The 13545-nt window shown below is 43.7% G+C and overlaps 1 protein-coding gene and 1 pseudogene across 1 annotated transcript in view; both read left to right on the forward strand.

The window, feature by feature from the left end:
* LOC119966166 overlaps nucleotides 1-3826 on the forward strand; it is a 155798-nt pseudogene extending 151972 nt beyond the window's left edge.
* Nucleotides 3704-13545, forward strand: part of snx13 (sorting nexin 13) — a 115954-nt gene continuing 106112 nt past the window's right edge. Inside the window, 2 exon segments of the mRNA XM_038797464.1 lie at nucleotides 3704-3822; nucleotides 11054-11172. The gene's annotated coding sequence lies outside the window, so the exon portion shown is untranslated.

Genomic DNA, 13545 nt, shown 5'->3' on the forward strand with positions numbered 1-13545 from the left:
TTGGGTCAATTCCTCATCGATACTGTTTGAATTCCCCAATGCGAGGGGGTCTCCGTGATGGGGGGGGGGGGGCGTTTCTTATGCCCTTTTGTTTGGAGGTTTCTGGTGCCTCGATGTCTGGGCCTTGGTTCGAATGTGTCCATTCAGAGTCAAATGTTTCTATTGTGTGGGTGTTCAGGTCTGATTGCCTTATTAGTATGCAAAGCGTTTTGCCATTTGCACCTAACTAAGGTCTTCTCACCTGAGCCCAAACTGGTTTCTGCTACTTGCAGAATGCAAAATGCTCTCTTTGCAGACTGCTGTTTTGGCTAAACTGCCTTTTTCCCTGCAGTCTTAGCGCTTGGCTTACTTTGCAGCTCAGACTTGCATGCCAAACAACATGAGCAGCAAGTGATAAGACAGAGCTTGAATAATTCCACAACAAATGGATCAGATCTCAGCTCTGCAGTCCAACCACATCCATCTGAGAATGATGGTAGGCAATTAAATGATTCACTCGAGAAGGTGTCGCCAGAGATACCCCCATCCTCAATGATGGAGGAGCCCAGAACATCAGTACAAAAGATGAGGCTGAAGCACTCGACCATCTTCAGCCAGAAATGCCAAGTGGATAATTAATCTCTGGCTCCTCTGGAGGTCCCCAGGATCACAGATACCTCTTCAGCCAATGTGATGCACTTCATGAAATATCAAGAAATGGCTGAAGGGACTGAATATCAGAAAGGCTATGAGTTCTGACAATGTTCTGACAACAGTACTGAAGGCTTGCGCTCCAGAATTTTCTATGCCATTGCCAAGCTGTTGCAGTACAGCCACAACACTGGCATCTACCTGGCAATGTTGAAAAATTGTCTGGGTATGTCCTCTGCTTAAAACAGGGCAAATCCAATGCAGGCAATTAATGCTTCATCAGTCGACTCCGATCATCAGTAAAGTGAAGGAAGGCGGTCGTCATCAATGCTATCATGCGGCAATTGCTTCGCAATAACCTGCTCACTGTGCTGTGTTTGGGTTCTGCCAGGGTCACTCAGCTCCTGACTACCTGTGGTTCTAATGGGGACAATAGAGCTGAATTCCAGAGGAGAAGTGAGAATGACTGCCCTTCACATCAAGGCAACATTTAACAGAGTACAACATTAAGGAGCCCAAGCAAATCTAGAGTTGATGGTTGGGCGGTCAATCGGCTCAGTTCCAGGACTTTCTCAGGGTAGTGTCTGAGGCCCAACCATCTTCAGACGCTTCATCAATGACCTTCCTTCCATCAGAAGGGGTGATGTGAAGCCATTGGCAAACAATCTTCAGCACTATTTGCAACTCTGCAGATACTGAAGAAGTCCATGTTCAAATGAAGCAAGATCTGGACAATCTCCATGCTGGACTGACCAGAGGAAAATTACATTCGCGACACACGAGTGCCAGGCAATGACCATCTCCAACACGAGAATCAAACCATCATCCTTTGACATTTAATGGCATGACTATCACTAAATCCCCCACCATCAACATCCTGGAGGTTGCCATTGACCAGAAGCTGAACTGGACTAACTGTACAGATACTGAGAGCAAGTCAAAGGCTGGGAATCCTATGGTGATTAATAGCTGACCCCCAGAACCTGTCCACCATCTATCTACAAGGCACAAGTCAGGAGTGTAATGGAATGTGCATTTGCCTAGATGAATGCAGCTCCAATAACACAAGAAGCGCAGCACTATCCAGGAGAAAGCAACCCGCTTAATTGGTACCCCTTCCACAAACATTCATTCCCTCCACCACCAACGAACAGTGGCAACAGTGTGTACCATTTACAAGATGCATTGCAGGAACTCGCCAAGGCTCCTTTGGCAGCACCTTCCAAACCCACAGCTGCTATCATCCAGAAGGACAAAAGGAGTGGATGCCTGAGGAACCTGGAGTTCCCCATCCTGACTTTGAAATAGGGATGGCACGGTGGCACAGTGGATAGCACTGATTCCTCGGCGCCAGGGACTCTGGTTCAATTCTGGCCTTGGGTGACTGTGGAGTTTGCACTTTCTCCCTGTGTCTGTGTGGACTTCCTCCTGGTGCTCCGGTTCCCTCCCACACTCCAAGGATGTGCCGTGCTAAATTGCCCCCTAGTGTCCAAAGATGAGAGATTATGGGGTTATGGGGATAGGGTGAAGGAGTTGGTCTGGGTAGGTGCTCTTTCGGAGGGTTGGTGCAGACTTAATGGGTCGGTCTCATTCTGCACTGTAGGAATTCTATATATCACCATTCCATTGCTGGGTCAAAATCCTGGAACTCCCTCCCTAACAGCACTGTACGTGTACCTACCACTGGGACTGCAGTGGTTCAAGAAGCCAGCTCACCAGCACCTTTGGGCAACTAGTGATGGGCAATAAATGTTTTGCCTAGCCAGTGACGCCCACATCATGTGAACTAATTTTTCAAAAATGTTATGCTATTGATACCGTGGGTATTGCTGGGAGCTTGCGTCACCTGATTATAGGATGGGCAACAGAAGTATGTGCCAATTAGTCACTTAATAGGCCTGTGCCAGGCCTTTACCAGGACCAATGACCCGAAGGTTGAAAGTTCCATCTGCTGAGAGCTACTGGCCAATCAGAGGGTGACAGGTCTTTGTTTGGCAATGGCACGGTTGAGGCAGTGGGTATTGCTGGTAATACACTCACCTGAAGCCGAGGATTGTTCACGGACCCAGGCACAGGTTAGGGGGGGGGGGGGGGGGGGGGGAAGAGAAAGAAAGAATGTGGTGAAGAGTGTTGGCAAGGGCAGAGGGTTGCCCCCCCCCCCCCCCCCCCCCCCCCCCCACACACTCCTGCCCTCTTCCTGATGAATCATTGCCTCCCCACAGCAATGTGCCTTTTAAGTAGGGCCTCTGCCCGCTTACTGGAAACCTGCAAACAACGCCTCATGCTTTTGCTTTTGGTGCTCCCCATAATGTGATTCCCCTACCCACTGCTGAATAAATACCTGCAGTGAAGGAAGAGGGCCTTTAAATAGGCAACAATTGGGGTTAGGGAAGGAAGGCTATTCCCAGGCCGCCTTGCCCTGGATTTAATTGGGCAGTGGGGTGCTTTCCACGTGCACGCTGCCCATGTCAGAGGCACCCAACAACCAAACGCAACAAGGAGGAGGAAGTTAAATTTTACTCCAAAGTATACTTTGCTGAAATGATATGACACCATATAAATGCATTCTTCAGTGTAATTTTAGCTCATTTAACCGTGTGGTTACCTCTGAAACGTAATTTATGGGATCAAGTGTAAAAACCAAATCTGAAGTTTGGAACCGAATTGAAGCTGTCCAAAGAATTAGTTAGTGAATGGAAACATCTGGAACACTGAAGCTCTATTGTGAAATCTGGTGTCTTGGCAGGGTAATGGATTTTGCAGATTTTGAGGTTAATTTGCAATCACCCCAAAATGTGTAACACACATTGTCTGCATACTTAAGTTTATCTGCAGTCTTCTGAAGTGTTGGTGTTATCATACAAATTATGTTGCTCTCTTTGCAATAAGTGTATTATTATTCCAGTTCATGTATGTTTTGTTTTTCACTACAAATGATGTACTACTCATGCAGACCTAAGAATTCAATATTTACTGTGTGAACCTTTTTCTTGAAACGTTTACACAGCAACTGTGGAAGAGCCAAAAAAGATGAATAAGAATATCCTACATATTCACTTTCTTTTTGCAGGTCATCCAGTTTGCACTAAGGGACTACATCCAATACTGGTATTATACTCTAAGTGAGGATGATTCTTTTTTACTCGAAGTCAGAAAAACTATACAAAATGCACTTGTTCATTTTGCCACAAGGTAAGTTGGGTTCACTTGAGTTTACCCTACACCTCAAAAGCAATTACAGTATTGTATACAGTTCTGTTAACATTTTTAGTATTCAACCTTCACAATGGTTCAGTTATATGTATTCTAATTTAAACGGAGCATAGAAGGATACTCTGAGCTAAAATTGGATGCCAAACTTGAGATTTCCTGTTCTCAACAAATATTGATCCTTACAAGTGTGGTCACTTTATTCAGAAAAATTGTTATTGCGGCACAGAAGGAGGCCATTCAGCCTATCAAGACCATAATATATCTCCATTGAGCAATTTGGTGAGTTGTATCCCCTGTTCTATCCCTGTAGCCCTGCAAATTTAATTTTTAGAAGTGCCCATCCAATTTGCTTTTAAAACCATTGACATGTCCACCTCTACCACTCTTGTACTCCACCAACTTCTATTTATGTGGTGTCCTTAAAATAATTAAATGTTCAAAGGAGCATTATAAATCAAAATATGACCGAGAAACCATGGAGATAATTGAGTCAGATGACCAAAAGCTTGGCCAGGGAGGTAATTTTTGAGGGGGTGTCTTAATAGAGGAAAGTGAGATCTTGCGGCGGCGAGGTGGAAGGAAGGTATTCCAGAACTTTGGACTTAGGAATTCATCGGTAGCAGTTTGGTCATTGCCACTCAGGTTTAAAAAGAAAGTTCTTCCTCCACTTGCCCTCATACACTCGCCCAAAACCTTAAATCTGTGTCACCTGGACCGTCTCTCATCAACTAATGGGAACAGCTTTTCTTTGTCACCCTTAATTAAAACCTGATAAGACCTTGTACATCTCTTACAAATTTATCCTCAATCTCCTTTGTTGCAAGACGAACACCAGCTTCTCTACACTAACCTTGCATGTAAAATCTGCTATAACTGGAACCATTCTGGTAAAATTTTTCTGCAGTCTTTTAAGGGCCATCGCATCTTGGTGACTGGAACTGGATGCAACGCTTGTTGCCTTGCTAGAGATTTATGAAGCTTAACTTTACTGCTTTTGTATTCAATATCTACATTTATGAAGCCCACAATCCCATATTGTGGGACGGAAGCACAGTGGTTAGTACTGTTGCTTCACAGCACCAGGGTCCCAGGTTTGATTCCCGGCTTGGGTCACTGTCTGTGCGGAGTCTGCACGTTCTCCCTGTGTATGCTTGGGTTTCCTGCAGGTGCTCTGGTTTCCTCCCACAAGTCCCGAAAGACCTGTTTGTTAGGTGAATTGGACATTCTGAATTCTCCCTCTTGTGTACCCAAACAGGCGCTGAAATGTGGCAACTAGGGTCTTTTCACAGTAACTTCTTTGCAGTATTAATGTAAGCCTACTTGTGACAATAAAGGTTTTATATATATATATATATATATATATATACTTTGCAAACATCTCCCTCAATATTTCCTGTCGCATTCAAAGATCTATGCACTTGAAACCCCAGTTTCCTGTGTTCCTGCATAATCTTTAAAACTGGCATTAAGTCTATTGGCTGAAACTTCTGAGGACTGGCAATCACTGTCAGATTGCCTCTACGCAGCTGTTTTTAACACTAGAATGGAGCTACGCATTTCTGACTTTAATTTCTGAACCAGACCTCATCGGTAATGTAAAGCATACCTGGTCTAGGAGTCCTCCTTCATAGTGCAGATCATCAGTGATGAGTTGGGTTTGTTGAGAGGTTGTCAATTGTATAGTTACCCAAGAGTTGGATATGTTTTTTTCCTGTCTGATATTTCCTAAGTAACGATTCGGATAACTGAGGTGGAACCCTTCAAATTGGAGACTTTTTTTTTCCCCCCAAGAGGGTTCCGGGCGCAGGGGAATTACTCATCGGAAGTTGAAACCTCCAGGGCAATTCATGGAGTCAGTGCATTAGGACTTCCAGGAGCATCTTCTGGGGTACATTTGGTCTCCGATCATCTGGAGACTGGAAGATCTGGGCCTCTGTTGCTTTTCCCTATCCCTCTGTCAAAATGCATCACCTTATCCTTCTCTGTATTAACTGTGGGCACACAGCGTAGTGGTTAGCACAGTTGTTCCACAGCTCCAGGGTCCCAGGTTCGATTCCCGGCTTGGGTCACTGTCTGTGCGGAGTCTGCATGTTCTCCCCGTGTGTGCATGGGTTTCTTCTGGGTGCTCCGGCTTCCTCCCACAGTCCAAAGATGTTCAGGTTAGGTGGATTGGCTATTCTAAATTGCCCTGAGGTGGGGTTACTTGGTTACAGGGATAAAGGGGATAGGGTGGGGCTTAAGTAGGGTGTTCTTTCCAAGGGCCGGTGCAGACTCGATGGGCTGAATGGAGGTTCTGCACTGTAAATTCTCTGATTCTCTGTCTCTTGACTGTGTATCCTCTGAGCCTTTCAATGTTCTGTTGCAATTGATTAATATCTTCCTCACTGTTTGCCTTATGTTTAGGTATGCTATCATTGGCAAAGTGCTCTGTATTCCAATATTCAAGTAATTTGTACATAGCAAAAAGAGCATTTGTCCTCGCACTGACCTTTGGGGAACACCATTGTCTACCATCTCCACTTTGAAAACGAGCTATTTACCAAACTTGCTGTTTTCAGTCCTTAATTTAATGTTAAGATCTAACTCTCACTGATGCTCCCATTCCTTGAGTCCCAGTTTTGTTGCTTCTAAACATTTTTATTCCTGGCGTTTTCATTTTTATACAAAATTCAAAAACCCAACCCTCTTTATGCAATATCATGCACACCCCATTTTGTATCTTAATTAGTAAAGCCAATGAAGACTTATCAACACAAAAACTATAAACCAAACCCAATTCCCCCCCCCCCCCCCCCCCCCCCCCCCCCCACAAATCCTTCAGAGGAATCCCTCTTACCTTCGAATGACTACATTTATCTTCTCCAGATGCAAGAATTCCTCCAAGTTGGCAAAGGCCAACACATGAGCTCCCAGAATCGACATAGACAGGCTAGGAGAATAGGCCACATTGGGCAGATGGAGTTTAACGTGGATTGGATAAGTGAGAGGTTATCCATGGCTGCCACCTGAAGTCGCCTCAGTTTTGTTAACTAATCTTTTACGTGTACTTTGTCAAACACTACTATAAGATCCGTACAGCCAACTTCCACAACAGACTTCTATCTTCTAATGATGACCATAAAACCATTATCGATTGTTGCAAAAACCACCTGGTTCGCTGATCATTTAGGGAAGGAAATGGCCATACCTAACTGGATTGCCCTGCATGTGACTCCAGATTTATAGCAATATGGTTGACTTTGAAATGTCCTCTGAAATGGTCACCAAGCAAGCCACATGGTTCGCAGTTAAAGATGGGTAATCAATGCTGGTGCAACCAGCTGCGCCCACATCCCATGAATGAATAAAAAAAGCAAGGTTGGAAAAGAGATCAAGTAGTTCTATATTTTGTGGATAACAGATCAGTAATGGAGGAATATCCATTTACACTATTCAATGGGTTTGCCTGATTGAGAATGCATAATACAGGCAGAACAGCAATATAGACCAGATTGAGAGAAAAAAGCAGCGCGTTCATCTGAAGTGATAAGGAAAGGAAAAGAAAATTGAAGGATCGTCCTGATGGGGATTTTATCCAACTAGCACATGTAACGCATGAATTCTGTCTGACCCAGTGGGTGCGATTCTCCGAATTGGAGACAGTGTTCGCGCCGTTGTGAACGCTGTCGCGATTCACAACCGCGTGAAACGTCACGGGGACTACCGATTTCTGGCCCCCCAGCACGGCGCTGGAGCGGTTCACGACGCTGTAGCCTCCCTTCCCAGCGCCACATTGGCGCCACGGCAAATGGCGGATGCGCAGTTGGGCCCCCCAACCCGCAAATGCGCAGGGACGCCCTCAGCGCGCCGGCCCTGACGCAACATGGCATGGGGGTTCAGGGGCCGGCCGCGTAATAAAATAGGGCTGGAGAGGCTGGCTCGCTGATTGGTGGGCCCTGATCGCGGGCCAGACCCCATCGGAGGGCCCCCCCCCCCCCCGGTAAAGGAACGCTTTTCCCCGCCCCACAGGCAGCCCCCGACGCTACGCGCAGAGTTTCCACCGGCAGCGACCAGGTGTGAACGGCGCCGGTGGGACGCTGCCGTTTCCGCGCGGCCGCTCGGCCCAACAAGGTCGGAGAATCGGCGGCCTGGACATGGACAGCGGCCCGTGACCGGTGCCACGCCAAATGCGCGACGGTGCAAATGGCGCCGATTCTCCGCTCCTCGGAGAATTGCCTGCCGGCGTTGGAAAAAATGGTGCGAACGGCGATTCTCCCATATGGCGCAGCATGGGAGAATCACGCCCGTGTGTCAGAAAAGCCTTATGAAATAAATTGCATATTGTTCTGAGGATGACAAACCAACACTTTGCGAATATAAAAGGACGAGCTCCAAAAGAGCAAAAGTAAATTAAGAACTTTGATTTGGGTGGCACAGTGGTTAGCACTGCTGCATCACAGCTCTAGGATTCTGGGTTCAATTCCAGCCTCGGGTGACTGTGTGGAGTTTGCACTGTCTCCCCGTATCTGCGTGGGTTTCCTTCAAGTGCTCCGGTTTCCTCCCACAGTCCAAAGTTGTGCAGATTAGGTCGATTGGCCGTGTTAAATTGTCCTTAGTGTCCAAAACGTTAGGTGGGGTTACTGGGTTGCGGGATAGGGTGGAGGTGTGGGCTTAAGTAGGGTGCTCTTTCCAAGGACTGGTGCAGACTTGTTGAGCCGAATGGCCTTCTGCCCTGTAAATCCTATGATTCAAGGGGGAGTGGGATGTTATGGTATTACTTGAGAACTTTTCAGTTGAAAACAAATGAAGAATTAAGGAGTTCTAATGTAGGATAAAAACTTCATGGAGTGCCGGCTAAAAATGCTTGAGCCCCAAGAGATTAGTAAGACAATGAAGACTGCAAGAGACAAAACCAAATGCCTATTAGAAGTTCAAAGGAAATATAAAAATAGTGAACTAAAGAACGAACTAACTTGCATTTTATATAGCACTTTTCATGAGATAAAGAAGTCCCAAAGCAATTTACAATGAATTAATTACTTTTGAACTGGTCAGTTGTAATGGAGGAAATGGCACAGCCAACATTTGGGAACAGCATGTCTGTCAAACAGTAGTGATGGTGATTAGTCTGTTTTGTTTAAATGATGTTGATTTGAAAGATAAATGTTGGCCAGAGAACAGGAAAACTCCACTAGTTTATACAGTAAATAATTTTTTTGCAGGAACCAAGGATGATGGTTGCTGCATGATACTTAGCATTAATGTTTCTATAACTAGAATTAATCGCTTTAAATAGTTTTAATCCAGGCCCTAAACTAAACAAAATAATGAATATCTAGGGAATGATTATGTATACCTGAGATTGCAAAATAAGACTAGGAACAAGCTCCAGAAGTGCTAACATTGTAAGTGAATGCAATGAAGATTCCATTGGGTTGGAAAAAAAATCCAAGTGAAACTTATTTGTTTAAAGTCAGTAAACAAAACTAGTCACTGGAAACTTGTTGGGCTTGATTTTATAACTGGTGAATAATGGAGTTTCTCATCAGTTTGAAGAGTACCTAAATGAAAATAACAAGCTAGTATGGGTTCAGATTTGGTTGGCTGGCCAACTTGTGAACTTTGAGGAAAGAACATTCGAAATGGACATTTGAAACCTCCCTGATAACTAGACTTTGAGAAAGCCTTTCGCTTTAAAAACTGACTGGTTAATAAATTGGCTGAAATGGAGAAGACGGTGGGTAATAGTTAAAGGTGCAATACTGGATTAGAAACCTGTATCTAGTGGGTACCCAGGAATTAATGTTTGCACTTACACTTTATGATGTTCACGAACGGGCTGCGAGGCAAATTATAAATTGAAGGAACAATTGTTTCTGAAGCAACCAGCAACCAATGGAAGAACCAATGTAAGCGTGGTTTAGTTGAAAGTGCACTTGTCTTCGAGTTGGAAGGTTATTAGTTCAAGTTTAACGAAAGATTATAAGATTATATGGTACAGAAACAGACCATTTAACCCAACCATCCATGCCACTGTTTCAGCTTTATTCGAGTGTCCTACCTTTTCTCAAAAAACTACAATCATAGCCATCTATTCCCTTCTCTCGTATATGCTTGTCTAGTTGCCCTTTACTTGAGTCTATAATATTCGCTTCAACAACTCCATGGAAGTGAGTTCCACATTTTCAGAACTCTTTTACTCAAAGAAGTTTCTTCTGAATTCCCTGTTGAATTTCTTGGTGACTATCTTATATTCATGGCCGCTAGTTACAAGCTTCTCCACAAGTTGAAACATTCTCTCTGTATTCATTCCACTAAAACTCTTGATAAGTTAAAGACTTATTTTAGTTACCCCTCAGTCACCTTTTTTCAAGAGAGGAGACCCAGCCTGTCGATCCTTTCCTATTATGTATCCCCACACATTTCTGGGATCATCCTTGTAAATTTCTCTGCACCCTTTTCAGTTCTTTTCTTCCTCCGCTCTATCTAGACTTGCACCTTTCAAGTAATGTGATCTCCCTATTTTTCCAACTGAAATATGCAACCTCACTTGTATCTTTATTGAACTTCATTTGCCAATTATTTGCCCGTTCTACAAGTTCAAATTATTGGCGTAAATTGAGAATAGCAGTTGTCCCAGCATTCATCCTTGTGATCCTCCTTTCAGGATGCATTCCTCTGGACCAGGTGACTGATTAATTTTCAGTAATGATCTTGTCTCTTCTATTATTACCCTTCCTATTAATCTTCTCCCCTCTTTTAACCTTCCCCTTACAGCAATTGCCTACTTAGTGAAGACATACACAAAGTGTGGGTTTAATACTTTTGCAATGTTTGCTGCTGTTACATGAAGGTTTCCCTTTAGTAAGTCCCCCTGTCTGACCCCAAGCTTTACTTCAGCTTTTCAGCTTGAAACAAATTTCAGCAGATATTTCTTCTCTTGATTCTTTTTGGCAGTTATATTTAAATTTGTGTCTTCTGGTTCCTCACTTACCTGCTAGTGGTAATGGGTTCTTATTTACTGTATCAAAATTCCTCATAACTAAGTATCTTGATCTGAGCAGTAAGCCATAGTATAGAACCCGCATGAATGTTAGTAAAATTGGTACCATGAGAACTGATTTAAACAAATATCCTGGTTTATTCAAGAACCTGCAAATCATTATCAAAGTTTTGAGGAATGTTAATTACCATTTTGTGGTTTTTATTACTTTATTGTGATTAATATTAGGTCAAAGGAGGTAGACTGGCAACCATACTTCACTACACGATTGGTAAATGACTTTGCTACACATCTTCGTGTATTCAGAAAAGCTCAACAAAGGATAGAAGATTTAAGACAGAAAAAAGGTATGGAATGGTTCTCAAGTCAATTTGTATTTTTTTTAGAGGGGTCCTTTTCTATCACTTCAGTATTCTGTGCCTATTCTTCCTATGTGCTGAGAGAACCTGTAAAAGAACCTGGGTGCATGGGTGCCCCAAGTGCAGGAAACAGACCTGCAATTCGGCTTCTTTTGAATAGGGCAGTACGTTTGCTAAACGGTTATGGTACAAGATGCTAGAAATCAAGTACAAGGCATGTGCATTCAAAGGCAGGTTTTCAGCTAGCATGTTGGCTCCTGGTGTGCAGGAAGATCAGATGGTGCAATTACTGAGCAATGTATTTGAGAGAATGCAACATAAAAAGTTAGTAAGGTCAGTGCTCATGGATTTGGTGGTAATATGGACGGAGGATTAGTTAACTGACCAGGACAGTAGAGATAAGTAGGTTATTAGGCTCTAACAAGTGGAGTGCCACAAAGATCAGTGCTGGGACCTCTACTATTTACAATCCGTCATAATGACATAGAATATTTTATCCAAGTTTGCTGATGATATAAAGCTGGTTATAATTGTGAGGTTTTTAATAAGTTTTGATAATGTTTTAAATTTATGGTAAATGAAGGCGTTACCTGACCTTTTCCAGAAGTCTATCTGACTGTAAGCTTTTGCACTTTGATTGTTGAAGATCGAAAAAGGCTTAGATTGTTTTACTGGGAGGATGGTGCAAGGAATTTATGTTTGGAGAAAGTGGCAGCAGTCTTTGAGTCTTCTAAAAGACCTTGAAAGGTGTTGTAGATATTGGAACATCGTCTTGTAACCCTTGAGTCGAAATGTTTTGCCTTCTGCATTTTTAATAACTTCATTGATGAGCCCCAACTTTCAGTCTGTAAATTACCTTTACTAATCCAAGCGTGTAGGCATTTTTTGAGTGTCATGCCCAGGCCAATACTCAGAAGACGTTTTCTGTTTTTCTGTGATAGTTAAAAGATTTATCTAAGGGACAGCACTGTTAGTACTGCTGCCTCACGGCGCGGTGTCCATGTGGAGTTTGCACATTCTCCCTGTGTCCACAACCCAAAATGATATACAGGGTAGATGAAATGGTCACGCTAAATTGCCACTTAATTGGGGTAAAAAAGAATTGGGTACTTGAATTTGAAAAAAATTGTCTATATGCAGCTCTCTATTAAACTCTTTCTTTATTGGCAATCTCACCAATTCAAAACTGAACAAAATTAGTTTCAAGCCTAAATTATGAAGGTTGTTTTAAAAAGTCAATAAGAGATATGCAGTCAGTGAAGGGAGACTTCAGCCTGTGTGAGACAGACCGAGTGAGTATATTTTGGAATTTGGTTCAAACTGGGAATTAGGTGCATAAGGGGAAAAGGATGCTTTCGGTCAGGTTTACTGCAAGAAGCGTGACATAGAAGAGAGTGCTGGGAGTTGCGCAATTAAGCAAGTAAGGGAAGGAACATAGAACATAGAACAGTACAGCACAGAACAGGCCCTTCGGCCCTCGATGTTGTGCCGAGCAATGATCACTCTACTCAAACCCACGTATCCACCCTATACCCGTAACCCAACAATCCCCCCATTAACCTTACACTACGGGCAATTTAGCATGGCCAATCCACCTAACCCGCACATCTTTGGACTGTGGGGGGGAAACCGGAGCACCCGGAGGAAACCCACGCACACACGGGGAGGATGTGCAGACTCCACACAGACAGTGACCCAGCCGGGAATCGAACCTGGGACCCTGGAGCTGTGAAGCATTTATGCTAACCACCATGCTACCGTGCTGCCCCTAAGGAAATGGAAGAGTTGCTCTTTGCTTTAGTTTTCCAACTTCCTCAGCCTTCATGAATTGATCTTACTCTGCTACAGGAGAAGGTAGTTATTTGTTGAGAATCTGGTAAGTAACTACGGTTTAGTCTATTCCTAAGGTTCGAAATAGCTGAGGTGTTGGTGGTAAGATTAATAAAATATAAAAAGTAAAATTAACCCGTCTGCAGTACATGTCTTGAGTAGCTTTGGTTCAAGAGTTTGTTCTGGAGTCTGAACTACAGGCACTGATGCATCACTAGCATTCACCTTAAATCAGTGCTATTCTGCCAGTGGGAACAGTTTCTCACTGTTTACTCTGCTTGACCCCTAGATCATATCTCCTTTCAAACCTTTCTCCCTTCTCCGAGGAGAACAACCCCTGCTTCTTCAAACTATCCCTGTAACTGTAATGCATCTGCCATGGCAGTTTTTCACCCACACAGGCTCAGAATGAGAGGGAAGCTGCATAATAATAATAATGCTTGAATTTTTGAAATCGAACCGAGTCGGTAATTGTCTGATACCACCAGTCAAAGGAGGAGCCCAGCTGCAACCTCTGTAATACCACATGAG

The sequence above is a fragment of the Scyliorhinus canicula genome, chromosome 5 (assembly GCF_902713615.1).
Source record: "Scyliorhinus canicula chromosome 5, sScyCan1.1, whole genome shotgun sequence".
NCBI lineage: Eukaryota > Metazoa > Chordata > Chondrichthyes > Carcharhiniformes > Scyliorhinidae > Scyliorhinus > Scyliorhinus canicula.